Below are 20,925 nucleotides of genomic sequence, written 5' to 3' on the forward strand. Positions count from 1 at the left end.
TTTATCAGATATATTTTTTGCAAATACATCCTCCCAATCTGTGGCATGTCTTATCATCCTTTTGACAATGTCTTTTGCAAAGAAAACAAATTGTGATTTTTTTAAAAGTTCAGCTTTGAAATTATTCCTTTCGTTGATCATGCCTTTGGTGCTTTATCAAAAAGAAAAGTGAACAAAGTCAAAATATGGACTAGATAATCCTTTAAATAACAGAACCAAATTTCCAAAGATGGAGCAAAATACCATAATGTACCTATAATATAAAAACCAGTTAAAATGACTAGTTTCTTGATATAAAGTAGAAAATACATAAAAATATATAATTAGAAAAAATTTAACTACAGAATAATAACTATCAGGAAAAAACAACAAACAGGTTGTTTTTTATATAATATTGGCAAAACTGGATTAAAGAAGACAGCTTCTTGAAATTTATGTTTTGTAGAAAAGTCATCCTGAATTTTATATTCTAGAAATAGCCAAAATATTATACAAGTATGAAATAAATGAAGTTATCTTCAGTGATATAAAGAATGAGGGGTTTAATGCCTGAAAAACACATCTGAAGGAAAAACAAAAGAAAGTCACACAAAAAAATGAAAATAAATGAACAAAGTTTTATGTGGAAAACAAAATAGACAATCATAAATAAATTAGTCAATAATACATATGGATAAGCCTAAATTGAGTCAATTTTCCTATTAAAAGACATTAAAATGCATAGATTCTCAGATATTTGGGGGGAATCTCTATGATATTTGCAAGAGGAACACTTAAACATGCTACAAAAATTATTGAAAATAAAATATGGAAAAAGAAACACCAGAAAGAAATACCTATAACTATAAAAAGTAGTTATATCAGTTTTAGATTTAAGCAACATAAAAGAGCAAGGGTAAATATATTGGAAATGTCATGTTTTATTTCTCAGTTTGGGTGGTAGAGTAATGGATATATATTTTATAATCATAACCTGTATGTATCAAATGTTTCATAATTTAGAAATGCAAATAAAAAAATATAATCAAATCTTACTGTAATGTAACAAATAATTAAACATCTTTTTGCATGTAATTCCTGGGAATTAGTTATGTGTGTGTATGTTATATATATGAATGTTTTTGTCCTAGAATCAAATTATGCACACAATTTTGCTCTATGAACATTAGACATTCTATATTGAGAATCCCTTATGGTTTTAAAAGACTTTAAAAATAATTAATAACAAAGTAAATTTTTATTTGTGAAAACCATAAGAAATATAATTACTCAGCTTTACTGATGCTGTTACATTGTTTTTAATGCTTCACACTGGCATTTTTCTATTAAAATAACCATTCTAATATCTCTTTATTTATGCATTTGAAACGACTTTAACTTTGTAATTAAATTCTCAAAAATCTTTAGTGAATAATATAGGTTATGAAATTTAGAGACAGAAAAAATATTACTCACAAGCCCATAATTAACTAAATTTCATCTTTGATATAGAGACTTCCAGAACGGAATCATTAAAAATATACTCAATATTGTAATCATAAATTTTGCACAGAAATTTTAAAATGTTTTACATATCCAAGAAGTCATTAACTCTGTTTTCCTTTTCTTCTTTTTCCCCACTACTTATACCTGATATGGATCAGTCTTTAAGGGATCATCAAGAGGACATGACTGCTGGAATGTGTTTCACTTGCCTTCTCTGAAGAAGCCCCACCAAGTACTCAGCCTTGTGACAGTAATGTGCTTGTTGCCAAGACTACCTGGACAGTATTTTAAGGCTTCAATATAAACTTTTAAGATTCTGGTGGGGTTGCGAGGAGACTCTTGTGGCTGCTCAAGACAAGTCTCATAAGTAAGTTATCTTGCTGATAAGACCTGCCACCCACTAAATTGCAGTGCTCTGCTTCTTCCTATGGTCTCTCCTTCCCCTCTGTGTTGGACCAGTTCGTGGATCATCAAGCAGACTGGGCTGAAGTACATCCTCCAGCAATTCTCTCTGTGAAGATGTCTGGGTGTAAATTTTTTGGCATCCTTTTTATTTCTAGAAGTATATTTGGTTATCACTCTCACAACTGCTAATTTGTCCAGATGCATAGTTTTAAGCTTAGAGTGATTTATCTTCCATTCATCATGATGAAAATGTCTCTCCTTACACAGATTCATTATCACGGTGGCCCAGTTTTTTTTTTTTTATTTCAATTCGAAATTATATAGGCAGAGGTAACTTTTCATCAATTGTGACATCAATGTTTTGAACAATTTTAATATACATGCTGTTTACTGAAATAAAATTGTATAACGTAAGAGTTGTGGGTTAAGTTTTATTTGGGGCTAAATGAGGACTATAATCTAGGAGACAGCACCTCAGGTGGCTCTGAGGAACTTTTCTGAAGAGGCAGGGGGAAACTCAGTATTATATATGTAATTTTAGTGAAGGGGAGTATGTGCAGTCAAACACACATTGAGTTCTTTTGCCAGTTATGAGGAGCAGACATCACTGTTAATGAATTAGTGCTCTTCTAGATATAAGAAGATGCAAGAATTGGGGCTCATAAAATTTTCTCCTGAAAACATCTATCTGAATCTCTATTTTGTCAGTTTTCCCACAGCACAAAGTGCCCCATTCCTAATCTCCACCGTGAACTTTCAGGGAGTGTTGGAGGTCAGCGGCTACAGTGGCTCGTGATTGGTTACAGTAGCAAGCAGAGGTAGATGGCAAATGGTATAAATGATTATTCTCCTTAACATTTTTATTTGAATTATTTTTGATTACTTTTTTCTCCATTATAATTTTATATTTTACTTGAAAATATAAAGACTTATGATTGATAAAAATTCACTGTTAAATCTTTTATTTGTAAATATTAGAAAAGAAAGTTATTTTTGCTATCTCAACATTTTTATACATTTTCTTTTAATTGTATCTGTGTTATTAACCATATAATAATCAATAATGCAAATTGATATAAAGTAACATGCATTTACAAAATCAAACAAGTTAGACTGAAATATCATTTTAAGAATTATTTTTATTTATTGGCATTTATTTTGAAATATTTTCAAAATAGACGTGATCCTCACTTTGTCTACCTGTAGATTCAATACCCTTTAACATAGCATTTATATAATCTTGTCTTACTTCTTACATTTTAAAAAATGTATCCTTTTCTTAGTACTTACTATTATTTTTTTAGGATAAATATATAGTTACCATTCCTTCTGATTCTTTGAATGTCTTAGTATTACTTTGGCTTAACTACAAACATAACAACCTTAGTGGTAACACAATTATAGAATTATAATATTTTCCTCAAAGCTTTATAGCTATTTCCATAATATATTGTGGCTAGTCAGTCTTTAATAGAAGAAGACAAGGCTATTCTTTGTTTTCTCTAGAGAAGTAATTTTGTTTATATTTTTTTCTGGTCCACTTTTAAATTTAACATTTTGAAATAGATATAGATAAATATCTATTTTGCATTATAATTAAGCTTTAAACATGGTATATTCTTTTACTTATGTTGATATGCCTATTTCCCTGCCCTGGGAACAGATCTGGGTATCCAACAGTTTGGCACATTTTCTTGGTTGTTCTCTGATTGCTAAGAGTCAGGTCATACCCATACTTTAGCAACTGCACTGGATGACTGAATTTCTAATGTTATTTCCTTCTTTTGAGCTGCAGTTTCATTAAATTTATGTATTATTTATTGTAGAAGCAAATAAAAGCTTATATTTATAGGTAAATGGCATAAGTTTTAGTGGAATGTGGAGGTCACAATACACATGTTTAGTTGATATAGATCTTTACTCTAAATAATGATGAAATTTTTTGATGTTAAATTGCCTTCCTGCTTTCCTTCCCTCTTCTTTTCTTTCTTTTTGATTGGTATTTTTTGCTCTAAAGTTTATTTTTTTGGCAAAATCTTATTTGAATTGATACAGAGATGAAGGATACACACACACACATAAATGTCTATATAAACTCTACTAAATAAATAATCATAAAATCCCTGTTTCTCAGATCAATTCAAAATATTTTAAGAATGCTGCTTTCCTTGAATTAAACTTAATTCTTCTCCTCACTTATTTATTAAGCAGCATTCCTTTGTCATGCAGTGACTATAGCCTTGTTCTTCCTGTAAGTAATTGTGTTTTATAAATTTGTAAGCAACCAGAGTGATTTCAGAATTTGTTAAAGATTTACAAAAAATTGACATGATCTTAACCACATGCTGCTATTGCCAATATGCCCTTTAGAGTGATGTTTTTACTAAAAGCAATGTCTGACTCCTTCACATTCCTACAATAATGGCCTTATTATTATACTACAAAAGATGACATCTTCAAACAAAAAATGTCTAACTCTATAACAATATTCCATGAATTCACTTATTACACAATATTAACAAACTGCTTAAAGAATGAATCAAAACCATATAAGATATTATTTCTCATGTATTGGAAAAAAATTATACGATGAAGTAAATTAAATCTAGTAGTGTGAAAACATTCTAAGCCTTTCTAATGATAAAAACTTTAAACATAAAATATTCTACTTCAAAAATGCTTTCAGAGATGTTATAAATGGTGAGAGGATGTATATATCATATATAGTTTTCTGTTTATGAATTTGATTATATTATAGCAATGGAACAGTGTAATATTAAATTTTAAAAAATGCATATCAATTGAAGATATAAATTAACCTCAAATTTGGGTTGTAAATAATTTTATATTTAGCTTTCAGTTTTCTTTATGTGTTTTTAAATAATTTCAGGAAAATAATTATCATATATAAATGTACACATCTGAGTCTTTATCTAATATGTCTCAATCTCAAGAGTTCTAAAACCCCTCAATTTCCTTCTTTCCTTCCTTCCTCTTTCCTTCTTTCCTTTCTTCTTTTCTCCCTTCTTTCCTATTTCTTTATTGGTAATTTGGGGTATAAAAGTTAATTGTTGGCAATATTTTATCAGAATTTTTAATGTGAATGAAGGATGAGAGATATATACATATATACACACACACATATAGTGATGATCCAAATTGGAATAAATATTCCCATATTTCTATGAAAAATTATGAATGCATTTAACTATAGTATGTTATTCCTTAACATTTTTCATAATATACACTATATGTACTTACAACTTTATACTGTGAACTTAATTGTTTAATATCTACCTTCATGCATGGAAGAGTTTTTATGTTATTATAACGTATACTTTAATAATGTGATAAAGGAGAATGACATGGTGTTAAGAAATTATGTTAATGTAATGGGCTTTATGAATTCACAAATTAGCTGAGCACTGAGAGTGATTGGAATTAGATAGGCAAATCTCTTGAGGGGAGTAGGGCATTGATGTGTAAAAGATTATTTCTGAGAGTGAGAATAGCATGTGTATGGCCCTGTAGCATGAGGGAACATAGTAAGTACGAGGATTGTAAGACGTATATCTATGGTAATGATCATGAAGGTGAACAAGGAGTGATTTGAGGCAACTAACAAGGGTAAGGCCAAATATATAACAGTCAGCATATTACAGCAGGCTGTCCGGCGAGCCGGCCCTCCGCCCGCGCCGCGGGGTGGGCTAGCGCCCCGCGGGGGTCTCGGGCTCCCAGCCCACTGCCCCGCCTCCCCGCCACCCGCTAGGCGTCGTCCGGGGACGCCCCTTGCCGAGAGAGACCCTCAATCACAAGTCACCCCGCCCTCCCCACCCTCCTCGCCGTGCCACGCAACCCCGCCCCCGAACCGCCCTCCCGATCTCCGTGCAGTACCCCTCGCCCCTCGCCGGGAAGAAGTGACTCCAGCAGCCGTGGCGGCTCTTTGGGCCCAAGGGGCGGGCGCGGCAGCCATTGGCGGAGGCCGCTGCCTCCGGCTGTCAATCCCGCGGCCCGGCCCCGCCCCACCGGCGGAGCGTGGCAGGACGCAGGGCCGCGGGGGCTGTCGGGACAGCTCCAAGATGGCCGCGCGCTTGGGGTCCGCACCTGCTGGCGGCCTCGAGCCCCGTTAACTGCCACCGCTGCTGACCGGAGCCGCCAGTCGGCCTGGCGACTCCGTGGGCTGTCCCCGCGGGGCGGGAGGCCGCCATGGCGACCCTGGAAAAGCTGGCGAAGGCCTTCGAGTCCCTCAAGTCCTTCCAGCGGCCGCCGCCTCAGCCCCCTCAGCCGGCACCGCAGCTGCCGCCGCCTCACCCGGTACCGCCGCCGCCTCAGCCCCCTCAGCCGGTACCGCCGCCGCCTCAGCCCCGTCAGCCAGCACCACAGCCGCCGTCGCCTCAGCCGGCACCGCAGCCGCCGCCGCCTCAACCGGTACCGCCGCCGCCTCAGCCCCCTCAGCCGGTACCGCCGCCGCCGTCGCCTCAGCCGGCACCGCCGCCGCCGCCGCTTCAGCCCCCTCAGCCGGTACCGCCGCCGCCTCAGCCCCCTCAGCCGGTACCGCCGCCGCCGTCGCCTCAGCCGGCACCGCAGCCACCGCCGCTTCAGCCCCCTCAGCCGGTACCGCAGACACCGCCGCCTCAGCCGGTACCGCAGCCACCGCCGCTTCAGCCCCCTCAGCCATCACCGCCGCCGCCGTCGCCTCAGCCGGCACCGCAGCCGCCGCCGCCTCAGCCGGTACCGCCGCCGCCTCAGCCCCTTCAGCCGGCACCGCAGCCGCCGCCGCCTCCGTCCCCTCAGCCGGCACCGCAGCCTCAACCGCCGCCGCCGTCGCCGCTTCAGCCCCCTCAGCCAGAACCGCAGCCGCCGCCGCCGCCGCCGCCTCAGCCGGCACCGCAGCCTCAACCGCCGCCGCCGCCGCCTCAGCCCCCTCAGCCGGCACCGCAGCCGCCGCCGCCTCAGCCGGTACCGCAGCCTCAACCACCGCAGCCGCCGCCGCTTCAGCCCCCTCAGCCGGCACCGCAGCCTCAACCGCCACCGCCGCCCGTCCACCATGGGTCAGGAGCCGCTGCACAGACGGTGAGTCCCTGCTGGCCCCTCCCCAGCCCTGCGCGGGTCTCCGTCCCTCCCTCGGCCTCCCCCGAAGGGCCCGAGGCGGTCCGGGTCCCAGGCCTCTGCTTTCCCGGCTGCGAAACTCGGGAAGGAACGGGGCTGTGTTGTGATCCGAGGCCGCACGTCCCGTTCGGCTTCCTCTGGGCCACTCCCCACCCCTCTCCTTCTCCGGGCCAGGTGTAACATTTTGTCTTCCCTTTTCAACTGAGGGTTTAAAACAGTGTTTCAGATAACTGTCAAAACGCTATGCATGCAAAACCCTAGGTTAACTTAAGGGAAGGAGTAGGAGAGAAGAGGGGAAGGAGCGAAGTTCACTGGTCACTTCTGTGGGGGTGGGTTAGATGGTCACAGTGGTGAACGCTTAACTGCTACATGGCCCCGTGCGCTTACCAGCATAGTCGTTACTGTTACTAACCCCGGACAGCACTGGTGTTAAGGAGGCATGACCACGGACCGTGTGCTCATTGAGCTTAATTTTACACAAACTAAGATTTCCACAGAATCAAGACAGGCAGTAAACGCCAGCTGCAGAGGACAGCTTGTGCAGGGTTGGGGAACAGCATGGCATGATCAGAACTTTAGTTTGACTGGCTTGAAATGTAGAGGGAAAGGGAAACTTCACACTGATGAATCAGAGAGGAGATAGCTGTTTTTATTAAACTAAAATGGTTAAATGAGCCTTGTTGGTTAATGATTTGCCTTAGCAATGTGAATTTGGATTCTGCAAGTATTGTATAAGTTCTGTAAGAAGCTTGTTTTAAAATTTCAAAACTCTTAAGATATTAGAAGTTCAGTTTTATTTTATAAGAATTTTTTAAAAAGTGTTTATTTAACTCAATTAGAACTGAGTTCCTTTAACATAGACTTTATTATCTCATGTATTAATACCCTCTAGAGGTACACAATGAAAAATGTGATTTATAAACAGACACATACAGACACAAGGAAAACAGAGTATGTAGCTTCAGTAACAGTTTAAGAGAAAAGTCAGAAACAGAAATTTTCCCTGGTCAAAATATCAAAAAAAGCATCTGGGGCTTATATCCTTTAATTGATTTGAGCTCTAAATGGACAAATACACAATTTTTTTTTTAATTGCTAAGAACAAGATTCTTTTTCACGTTGAATAATGATTTTGAAGTTTAAATAAATACCAACAATAGAGCTATGAGGGAGGAAAAATATAAAATACTGATTTTTTTTTTTTAATCTCACCGTAAGGTGCATTCTTAAATACATAGGAGAGAACTGTCATGATTTGCGCAACTCGCTTGCAAATAGTTCAACAGTATTAACAATGATTGAATTTAGATGGTGGGCATATGGGAATTTATCATCCTATTAAACAGTTTTCTGTACTTCTGAGACTTAGAATAAAACATTGGAAGGAACCTGTTAGACATAATGCTCTATGTGAAGTAATTTGTTCCGTTTGTGAAATTCTAGGAAGGTTAAAATGCATGTTCATAACATCAAGAAAATCACAAGCATTTACGATGTAATCAGAACTACCTGAGGATCTGTGAAACTTGGTGAGTTGGTGAATTTTTTAAAATGTCTTAAAACATTTTGTTTTTACAAAGATTACAGGAGTAAGAGAAGATAAATTTTAATCAACTCTTAATATTTTTTTCCTGGTTGATGTGATATAATTAAATGTGGGGAAAAAAGGTAAATTCTAAAAGGAGACACTACCTTGATGGTTTTCTATGGAGGAAACTCAAGCAGGAGGAAGTTTAATTTAAAAACATAAATTACTGCTCTTTATAATACATTCTAAGTTGTCATTCTTTTGAATTCCTTCCTTTCCAAACAGGTGTGTTATTCTGGGAGATCATCAGGACTTCTGGGTATTTGGAGGTACTGACCTAACCAGTGGAACTGCTGATTTATAAGAAGTTGTCCAGAATTTTGGAAAACTGATTAGTAGAGGTAAATAATGTTTCCTTGGCAAGTGATGACAGAAAGTGACTTGAGTGAATTTTCCTTTGTTTTTAGGCAGATGTACCTAACCATGTATGTTAACAATGATTACAGGCTGGAGACCGAGAAGAACTATCATTTTTGCCAGCTGGGATGCAGAAAAATTTGGACTTCTGGGTTCCATAAATGGGCTGAGGTAACTAAGACAGAAAACGTATCTTCTTGGTCAACATGTATCTCAGGGTAATCACAGATGTGTTCCATTACCTGATATTGTTTTAATTTGGATAAATACTCAAGAAAATTTAAGAAATAGAGTTTGCTTTTGCTTTTACATCAGTTTGGTAAAACAGAACAACCTCTTAATTACTAAGTACAAACCAAGTTTTTCATTATTTTAAAAATATTTTAGTTTCTATTTGTATTTGTTTTGTGATAAGTAAGTAAAATCTGTAAGCTCAGAAAATAGTCAAACCTAGGAAGCTGCTTCTGACAAGTGAATTAGCTTATTGAAAATCTGATATAGATCCTTGGCATTAATTTTCAAGTTTTTACAGTTTCCTTGGATTTCTTCTATCTAGGAAAACAACATGCTCTTTTAAGATGACTATACTCTGATTATAGTCTCTCCTTTATGGATTCCGTACTAAATTGTAACCATAGGTATATTTTACCATTTACAAAAGTGCCTGATTGGGAAGTATAATACAATGATTTTGTAAATTGAATTACTCTAAAATTTCAAGGATTTATTTTTAATTCAATTATGATTAATTTTAATTTGTCACTGGCTCTTAATGCTTTATTTTAAAGTGTTTTTCATAGGCCCCCTTCTTTCGTCTTCTTCCCTTAGGCTCTCTGTCCAGTAACTCTAAGTTCTTACATGTTCATGGTAGGCTTGTGTGTTTTTTTTAAAGGCAGGTGCACCAAAAAGCACTTTCCTGTGACTATCCTCTGTTTTGCTCATCATTTATGAGTCCAAATTTTATAGAATTGATTTGAAGAATGTCATATCTTTCTTATCATTGTGTCTGGTTTTTAAAATGCTTTCCTTCTGACTCATTTCTGCATACTTTAAAATAATAATATGAATCAAATAAGTATGGGAATAAAATCACAGTTACTTGTATCACATTTGATTCCATGTATATTGCAAAGTCTTATTATTATGTTGGTGTTATGAACATGCATTTCATAATACAGTTATTTAGATGAATCAGATCTTATTCATTAAGGTCATTTACTTTTAGAAATATGTAATTTCTTGTGAATACATGTATATAGAAATACATGTGTCTTTCTATAATTTAAGCAGCTTAGAATACAGATAAAATAAATCCAAGATACAAGATAATATGCCTTGCATTAATTTAAATTCATGTGAGTTAAAAGACAATTTGAATATTGTTTCCCATTTTCTACTAGCTTCTTGATCATATTCAGCAGCACATTTACCTTTACATATAGTTAAGGAATCTTTTTTATTTCTACTGTAGCTCTGTCATAATGGAAACTCTGCAGCAGAATCAGCTGTCATCTATCCCGTGTGGCCAAGTGCAGAGGTGAGAATTCTCATTTGTGGGATGACCACTCACAGCTTTAAATGTTTTTACTGTAACTGCTCTTATAAGGTAGCAAGCTAGAGAGAGAGAGAGAGAGAAACAGAGAGAAGAAAAGAGTTCTCTCTGCATATTCCCATGTGTGTGATGGCATTAGTCTTCTTCTGCTGTATTTTTCTAGAATGTGTGTGCGTGTGTGCATGTATGTGTGAGAGAGAAATGTCTTGTCTTTGTCCTAATAGCCACTCTTCTCTCCCTCTAGTTTTTTCTCTATCCTCCCCTCCTTTCTTTTTCTTTTTCATCAATACCTTCTCTTTCAAAAAATTCTTGATAAATCAAATTTCCAACTTCCTCACTTTTAATATGGTAAAGTTACTTGGATCCCCAACGTAAAGGGATCTCATACTTTAATGTCTGTAAGGATTGCCAGGGACACCTTTTAAAAGTACAGATTTCCAGGCCTTACTTTGAGCAGTTCTCTTCCAGTAGATCCAGGGTGAGGCTGAGCATCTCCAAGCCTTCCCCCTTCATATTATGGTGCAGGGGATCAGGGGCAGTTTTCCTCTGGGTCTCCGTGCTGTTGCTATGAAAAGTGGCTACAGCATCACTAATATTTTTCTTTCTTGTTTTAATTGCATTAATATTATCAAGCAGTTAATAGCATTTTCTTAAAATTATGGTCAAAGGCATAGGCGTTTGATTTATAATGGTATCTGCAAACCACTCTTTTACTGAATTAATTTGTTTGTTTTGCTTGTATTTCCACAATTGTAAATGCTGTGAGTTAAGTGACTGCTTTGCTTCAACTACAGGAGAATGTGAAAACACTCCAGGAGAGAGAGGTTGCATATATCAATGCAGACTCATACACAGAAGGTAAATTTTATTTCAGATTGTCATTAAATAGTATACCAGTATTTAAGTCTATCAACTCCAACTCATAAACTAGGATTATCCTCTTTCTATGAGATGCCTCAATAATACCTCCATTTCTCCATTTTACCAGAGAGAACATTATTATGATTCAAATGAATCAATATGATTCATAACTAAGCTATTGATCCTAATTTCTTTAGAATATTTACCATTGGCCTATCTTGGATTACTACTTAAAACTTTAGTACTTTTGACATTCTTCCTGTGGAGCTATTTTTAAAAGTTGGGGTAAAATATTTCATACAGAAATAGTTCCTGTATGTATTGGACCAACTCTGAAATAAGCACCCACTACAGACTTCCTTTTGACCCTGACATGTGGCATGTGCATCTGTAGGCTTTCATCATATTATGGTTATTTCTAGGTAAGTGTCACAGGACACATGTTAGTTACTGACATGCTCTAGTCTAAAGTCTTGATATTGAATTGAATGAATGAATAAAAACATGAACATTATGGCCTTACCACTTCCTTTGCCAAAGACCCCTAGTTACTGCTGCCGTAATGAGCAATGGCCCTTACTGTTACTGCAGGAGCTGCGGCCTTAGCAGCAGAGTCCGCCTCTGCAGTCTCCTATCTCGAGTGTGTGCTGCAGCCTCTCTGGCTCCTGAAGAGTTATTTCCACCTTGTGTTTTAGTTTTAGCCAGACTGTTTGTCTGTCTGTCTATTTATCTACCTACCTATCTATCTATTCTAAAATCTTATTTATTTGTTTTTACTGAAGTACATTTGATTTATAATATTAGTTTCAGGTGTACAGCAAAGTTACACAGTTATATACATATACATATACATATACATATACATATACATATACATATACATATACATTTTTAGATTCTTTTCCATTATAGGTTATAATAAGATACTGAATATAATTCCCTGTGCTATACAGTAGGTCCTTGTTGTTTATCTGTTTCATATATAATAGTGTATATCTGTTAGTCCTGAACTCCTAACATCTCTCTTCCCTTCCCCCTTTCCCCTTGGGTAACTATAGTTTCTTTTCTATGTCGTGAATGTATTTCTGGTTTGTAAATAAGTTCATTTGTATCATTTTTTTGTTTGTTTACATTCCACATATAAGTGATATAATTTGATATTTGCCTTTCTCTGTCTGACATACTTCACTGAATATGATAATCTGTAGGGTCCACCCTATTTTTAATTCTCCAGGAATGATGCCTTCAATTTGAAATCTGTTATACCTTGTTTATAATTAGAAAATAAAGTTAGAATTAAATACAGGTTTGAAGTCCATTTGGAGGTATTAAAATACTCTCTTATTTATTTTGCAGGCAATTATACTCTCAGAGTTGACTGTACACCCCTTCTTTTCCAGTTGGTATATAAACTGACAAAAGAGGTATGTAAGTAGATCTGTCATAATGTTTTATGACGAGTGGATAAATCAATAACTTTTGTTTTCTAAATTACTAATATTTAAACTGGTGACAGACATAGCTGATTTGTACAAATAACAAATCAGAATGAGCTTTAATACACTACTTATGTGACATAACTATGAGAACAGTAGTGCTAGTCTCTGTTCTAATAATAGTTCCTAATAATTGTATACATTTGTTAAAATGTGCAGGGTCTATTGTTTCATGGGGCAGAGTCTCTTTGATATAACAGAAAGAATACTGAGCTGGGATGGGGAAGCCTTGGCTGTGAAGATTGCCTTGGCTATTCATTCATTCATTCATTCATTCATTCAGCAAGTATTTATTGTGTGGTTACTATGTATCAGGTCCTATGAAATGAATTCTAGCAGCTACAGTGATAAAAGCACAAGGTTTCTGAATCCAAATACTTTATAATCTAGAGAGGCCACAGACCTGTAAATGAGGACTCATACTTCACTTGAATATTGGATACTATATACAGTGGATGACAGTTGTGGAAGAGAGAAGTTAAAACCCTGGGGTAGCTGGTGAGGTTGGAAAGCATTAGAAGGTGTTTACAGAAGGATTAGTGGTTAGGCTGTAAAATGGAAGGATGTGAAAGTGGGGAGAAGGTTTCTCCTCAGAGGACACAGGACCTAATAAAGACATGGATGTGTGAAAGAACATTTCCCGACCTCTGGGTAATGCAATATAACCTAAATGTAAGGTGTTGGTGAAAAAGCTGGCAAGAAATGGGGCCTGACACATAGGCCTAAATGTTCATAAATCTGGTGATGGAGAAATTAAAGAATCTTTAACAAGTTTGTACATTATCATTTTTATTCATTAGAAAAATTACTCTGTATCAGTGCAGTGAATAGGTTAAGCTGTAGTAAGTCTAAAAGCAAAATGGAAATAATTCCACATACTTATTTAGCACACAGGAATTTATAAATACTTGTTATTGATGTAAAAAGTACTCTGAAAATGCTAATGCACTCTAAATCTCTAAAAATTATGTGATCTACTCATTGAGAATATGTGTGCTTCATTTAAATAACCCCCCATTATAGAATTTAACTGTAGAAATGTTTCTTTCAAGTAGGTATCACTTAGATGACAGTGGGAAGTAGATGTCACATCTCTGTGGTCCTGTTTCCCAATCGCCCTTCATCTTGCCCTGTCCTTTTCACTGTTAGTGTCTTTAACATCTCATCCTCCCAAGTGAGCATCCTCCCATGCCCATCACAACTTCCACCATACTGGGAAGCTTAGGTCCTTGATCCTTTTATTGAAATGTCCCATAAAAACATCTTATCTAAAAACACGCTGTAAAGACAGCCCTTGTTGGGGAATCCTTCTCAGGAGATACATTTACACTCTGTCCTACAGAGGAGGCTCCTGCCTTTATAGGAGGGGTAGTAAGAATTTTAGGACCAAGAAGGAGAAGCTTAGGTCTATCCCCTTTGTACATTTATTTAATAAGTATTAAATGTGTAAGTGGTTACCATAATGACAGGATAAATCAAACAGAGATTCTGCTATTAGTGTGTTACCTGTGTAGCCAGGAGAGACTATGATCAAGAATTTTCAAATCCAAGATAGAGATTAAAATCACCAAAGTGAATACAGATAAAAGTGTGGGAAGCAAAAAATAAATATCTTAGTTTATTATTTTACATGTTGGAATTAAACAGCCTGCTTAATGGGAAATTGCAAATTTTTTTCCAATTTTAAAGCCTCTTTTATGTTAATTTGAATTTAATTTGCATGCCACTTGTATTAGATACAATATATTTGTCTTTCAGAGTTTTTGTTTTAGGTAGTTTTTTAACAGTTTAACTGGGAAATTAAAATGTATCTTTAGAAGTTACATTATCAGGATGAACTAATTAATTGTCCAGAAGAGAAGAGTGAGATTTTATAATCTTTTTTGATTTGATTGTCAGTGGAGGAATCAGACATCATTCATCTGGAGAAATGCTGTTGGTTGCTGAGGGCTCAATCCCGAACTGGATGATTTGACTTAGAGACATTTGGCCCATTGGCTTCACCACCAATTTGTCCATCTCTGAGTGAAGGTGGGAATCCTTCTATTTTCTACAAATGTTCTTTGGTAAACACGTGAGCCTTGTTCCACCTTTGGAGCCTTGTGTAAGTCGGTTTACCTTTCTGCACCTGAATATTCTCATATATAAAATCAGTTTGACCAAGACAATCATTATGAAACTGTGCTCCAGTGCGGTGCCTCAGCATCTGGTGCAAGGTCAGGGTGGTGGACACTGAATAGGCAAACTCTAGCTTCCACACGTGACCTCACCTCTTCCTCAGCTGAGTAGTGTCTATTGTATTTCTTTTATATAGAAGAAGGTTCCACTGCTGTATCCTTCCCCCACCCTTAAAAAATTAAGAAACCACTGGACTAGACCATCTCTAAGGTCCGCACTTAGCTCTAAACTTTTCACTACTATATATATATATATATATATATATATTAAATGAGGTTTACAAGGAGTAGTTGTGGCTGATAATCACAAAAACTGTATTTGAAATCTGAAAGCTTGGGTTCTGCTTCTGATTCAGACCTTTTTAAAAAAATTTCTTACTTTTAGCAAGTCATTTAACTACTTCTTAGCTTCAATTTTCTGCTCTTTGAGGGCACAGAATTAGATTCTTGAAATAGACAGTCTGTATTCTTTAGGTTTCTAGTGTGTTTTAGTAATATTTGTTAGGGGAGCTAGAACAGACAGGGCTTCCACTTCAGCAGTGCAGTTATGTTTTTACCTTTTTAGAATTAGAGATTGAGAAATCATTTCATTTGAAAACAAAATGATTCCATTTATTTTTTATGAAAAGTTTAAAAACCACAAGATTAGATTATAAATTGCCCTTTATTTCTGAAATTTAATATATTTATTTATACAGATTAAGTGGTACAATGAAGACTGCAGTACAGAATTTCTTTCTCTTATAATATAGTGTGTTAGTTTTCTTTGCTTCATGAAGGAGTTGTATGAAGCTTGTTAATAACAACACAGTATATCTTTGATAGAGTTCAACTTTTCTTCTTCTTTTTTCTTTTTTCTTCTTAGTCTTTCCAAATTAGGATAATTGTGGTCTCTGACTTTTTTCCAGTTAAATTTTTAAAATATATTTTAATTTTTTACATTCTACAATCACTTTTGACTTTTGGAATTAATATAAGATAGAGACAGGTAGGCAGACAAAACCAAACACTAAATGATAGTATTTTCTTCTAGGAAGTTAAATTTTGTTTATAATTATTCCAGGGGGAAAAAAAAAAACTTCCTAAGACAGTGGAAACTACTGATAACTTTTAAAAACTAAGTCAGTTTATGCGAGTCATGCCTCCTTTCATAAGCATGTCATTATTAACAGGAAGTTTGTTGGCTGTGATTTATTCTGTGTTCCTATTTTACAGGTTTATTTAATGCTTTTGGTGAAAATCATGACAGCCACATAGATTTTAAGGAGATATCCTGTGGGTTATCAGCTTGTTGCAGAGGACCTCTGGCTGAAAGACAGAAATGTAAGTGTGTTAAACATCACAAAATTTGGAAGCTATACAGAGAAAAATATTAGCATCCATTCATGTAAAAAATCATCTGATTAAGGCTTGAATTTTCATCCCTTTGGCAAATAGCAATCTCTTGCTGAGGTTTTACTGAGGTCAGTGTAAAGGTTCAATCATCTATTCTTTTTTACTGTGGAGTAATTTAAGATCTTTGTTATTAATAATGGTTGATTTTCCAGATGAATGTACAATTCATGATAAATGAACTACATCATTCATGATGTGTTTGAAAATGTTAAGCATATAGAAAATATTTTCTGGTAGTCTATATAGAAAATTTGTCTTGCTTAACTTGAATTCCAACTTATTTTCTAGCACTGTGTATATTGATATTAGCAAAATTAAATTTATGATAAAACAATTTTATTAAATACTAAATTTACCTTTTAAACCTAGCTAAAATATTATAGCGTAATTTATAAGCATATTACATTAATAAATCTTAACCATATTTGGTTAGGAAAATGCAGCAGTTTACATTTAATTGGAACCTAATTCTTATATATTCACTAAGGTCATTATCTCTGCATATTTCTAAAATACAGCTTCACAAATACTGCGTATTTTGGGTATGATACTTATTAGTTCAATATTCTTTAGTAATGTTGTACTGTGATGTACTCAGTTAATTTAATAGCATAATTAATACATAATTATTACACACACGGGTGTGTGAAGTAGATAATTATTTAATCTTAAAAATTTAGATTTCTTTTATCTTCCCTGATAGTATACCATTACTCTAACCTGGCTTTGTGATAGATTATTTGTTCACATTAAAGTTCTGGTATTAAAGAGGCTGAAGTCTTTGTTTCTCAATTGAGGTTAATTATTGTCTTAAATTTTTTTTTAATTTATTTTTTGCCAGTGGACTAGTGGAAGTTAACCAACTAGACTAACTAGCAATTTTGCTGATATTGATGTTAATTAGCAAAGTGCTGATATTTCGGATTTTTAGCTTGTTGTATATAAACTTCATTGAAGATTTGAGATTGTTCTTAGGCAAAAATATTGGGTGCACATTAATTACACTGGAGAGGCAAAATCTTTATACAGTCATCTCTCATTATCTGCTGAGGATTGGTTCTGAGACCCCCTCAGATACCAAATCCATGGATGCTCAAGTCCTTATGTAAAATGGCATAGTATTTGCATATAACCTATGCACATCCTCCTGTATACTTTCAATCATCTCTAGGTTACTTGTAATACCTAATACAATGTAATTATTTGTAAATACAATGTAAATGATATGTAAATAGTTGTCAGTGAATAGCAAATTCAAGTTTTGCTTTTGAGAACTTTCTGGGAAAATTCATATATATATATTTATATAATTTTTGACCTATTGTTTATACCTGTGAATGCAGAACCAATGGATACAGGGGGCTGACTGTACCAGCTTTTTGTTGATTCTTAATGTAGATGGAATATTTTCAACATTGTAAGAATCAACTCTGAAGTGATCAGTTTTAAATATTAGAAATTAATTTAAAAGCTTGAATTACCTTCTCAAAATCTGTGAGATATTGTATAGTAACTTGGCCCTTCTTTTTCAGTTTGCAAGAAATTTAACTTTAGATTTAGGTGAAGGATAGAGTTCTCTAAGCTGGCTAATGATATAAGGAGAGAGACTTGTGAAGTGTACAGGAATTCCTACAAGTTCAAAGGACTTTAATGACACAATCTCCTCCAAATAAGAACTTAATCCAGAATGTAATTGTTTGAGGAACTAAGTAATTTTACTAGGGCGGCTTGTAATAAAATGTATTATACTTCAGAATATGAAAGTAATTTCCCTCCATAAGAGTTTCTTTTCTTTAGTTTGCTTCAAGGTATTTGATGTTGACGGTGATGGAGTTCTCTCTAGGGTTGAACTGAGAGACACGTGGTTGCACATTTAGAGGTCTGGAAGGACAACTGCACCAATGATACCCTGGTAAAGTCTGATTTTATACATCTTCTTGAATGTAAACTTCCAACAGGAACATAGAGTGAATAATTTTTTAAAACAGGTTGAGAAAAAGATTTCTTACTACTTCTAGGTTCTATATTATGCTACTCAAAATATTCATAGCCAAAGATGCAAAATTGGGAAGAGAATTTGCCTTAGAAAATTTAATAAGCTGAATGTATTATATTAAAAAAATGAAACCACTGGAAAATTGTCATAAATTTTTAAGGCAAACAAGCCATCTATTTCTGTAATTAAAAAAAGAAAAAAAAAGTTGACCGAAAATACTTTATACTTCAGCTACTGGCTAATAAAAATGATACCTTCTCTATCCTAACTACTGATTTGGGTTTCTGGTTTTAAAGGAATTACATGTGGATGTATCCAACATTGTAGAAGACACATAGAATGCACATGACACCACAAAGGTGAGTCTAGCAGAGACTAATTTATTCTTTTCTAAAAATACATTATATTCTGAATTGCTATACATACCTTACGTATACATACTTGAATCTCTTCTACATCATCCCTGCTAAATGCTTATTTGGACCTGTGGTTACAATACCTCCAAGTTGTCCCTAAGGAAAGCCCATTCCACCTTTAAACAACTCCATTAAGTGTTATTTACATAAAAACATTATATTTTATAAGCTAGGCATTTTATAAAAATTAAGTAGAGACAGCCCTTGACATCTGTAGTTTATAATCTTTACTTCTCCCATTTTAATACATTATGGTAAAACAAAGCTTATATTGAGCAAAAGAAGCCACAGAATAAAAGAACACATTGTACAATTCAATTTATATGAAGTTCTAGAACAGAGACAACTCATGTTAATAATTGTTACAATAGTGATTTTGGAGATGGGTCATTTAACTGGGAAGGACCATAGGATATCTGGGATGATGGAAATTATTTTTTATCTCAATCTGGGTGGTGTATATAGTTTTAAAATTTTTTTTTTCAATAATATTGGTGAGGGTCTGTTCTAAGTTTTTTAATAGCAGCCAGAATAAGTGTATAATAGCAGAAACAAGCATGTACTTTACAAAGAATAAAGCCTTGAATTTTTTTTAGTTTCACAACATTTATTAAAGATATTATAATAGGTTTGCCTTAATGTCTATGTATCCCTGTGAAACTGAAGATAATCCATATATGTGAGACACATATGAGTTAATTTGACCCTTTGTATTCAAATGTTGACATGTACCAAGTAGCAGATGGTAGGATGTAGACCATAGTGGTCTTATACAGGCTTAGAAAAATAAGTAACTTTTTTTTTCAATCACAAATCCAGAAGAAATCATCATAGTCTTATTAACTGACACTCAACATAAATAAATAAAAGAAATGAATTTTTCAGGGCTTGATCTTTGTTTGGCAACTCAGATAACCGTCTTCATTTACTTTTCTGCCCAAAACTAAGGTAGCCATTTCTATTTGGTATATATGAAAACAGAAACATAGGAAAGTTTCTGTTAGGAAATACCTTATGTAGAGATACAATTTCCATTGCCTTTTTTCTGGGTGTTTGATAAGTATGGAGGTTATCATCGCTGTCTATTTTTATGTAAGACCGTGTTTCTTTTTATGGCTGTACTTTTGAACATTAAAAAAAAAGATCATTTAGCTGCTCCATCTCCGTGTAACCATAATAATGAAATGGTAAAAATTTAGAATAGAATTTGGACCTTTCAACCAAACCTATTACCCATATTCACTGGTGAATAGACTGTGACAATATTACCCATTATTTTGTACCATTACATTGGTATTAATATACTTTTATGGAAGTTGCATCATGAAAGCCAATAATTACCATCATAGTGCTTTAAAATCTTTTCTTATAATACATGGTATTATATATTGAATGAATACATGAATATCATTAATAATAAATATTAAATATCATTAAATAATAAATCATTAGATAATAAAAATATAATTAATAAAAGCTAAGGACATTATTATTCATCTAGGATTGTTAAGGTGATTGTTCAAAACATGAAGTAAGAAGCATTTGGTTATATTTTTGCCTGCCAAGAAATATTGTCTACTGTATATAAATGTAATTTTTGGTACACTTTGACACCAAAAAAAAAAAAATACTGCTTTATTCAACTTGTGAAAGTAATGTTAAATTTTATTTTGAGGAAATGTTAATATAGATACTCATTTATTATATATATTTAGTTTTTTTAAATCTCTTAAGAAGTCTAATAATATTGCCAGATGTTTTAAAGAAGATCTTAGAAAATTGTTAGGGTCAAAGGGCATAATCCAGAGAGTTTGGAAAGATGCTTTCAAAGTTAGTAAATAGTCCTTTTTCTCTAACCAGAACCTTTTGTGGGTTCTGTTAGTAAACTTCACCTTGAACCAGAAGATACTGTGAGTTATTTCCCAGGTCTTACTGGAGGAAGAAGATTTTTGGTGATAAATTGCCCACGTTGTGACTGACTACTTCAGAGTTTGGTTACTTTTGAACTTATTCTTGCTGGCCTACTTTCAGATGAACACATAGCATCTACGTTAAATCATTAGTTTTCTTTCAGACAAATTACCATTG

The 20,925-nt window shown here is 35.3% G+C and overlaps 1 pseudogene; it reads left to right on the plus strand.

Moving 5' to 3' along the window:
• Positions 1–20,925, plus strand: part of LOC141577409 (guanylate-binding protein 6-like) — a 128,786-nt pseudogene that overhangs the window by 103,318 nt on the left and 4,543 nt on the right.

Source organism: Camelus bactrianus, chromosome 4, assembly GCF_048773025.1.
Source record: "Camelus bactrianus isolate YW-2024 breed Bactrian camel chromosome 4, ASM4877302v1, whole genome shotgun sequence".
NCBI classification, from domain to species: Eukaryota; Metazoa; Chordata; class Mammalia; order Artiodactyla; family Camelidae; genus Camelus; species Camelus bactrianus.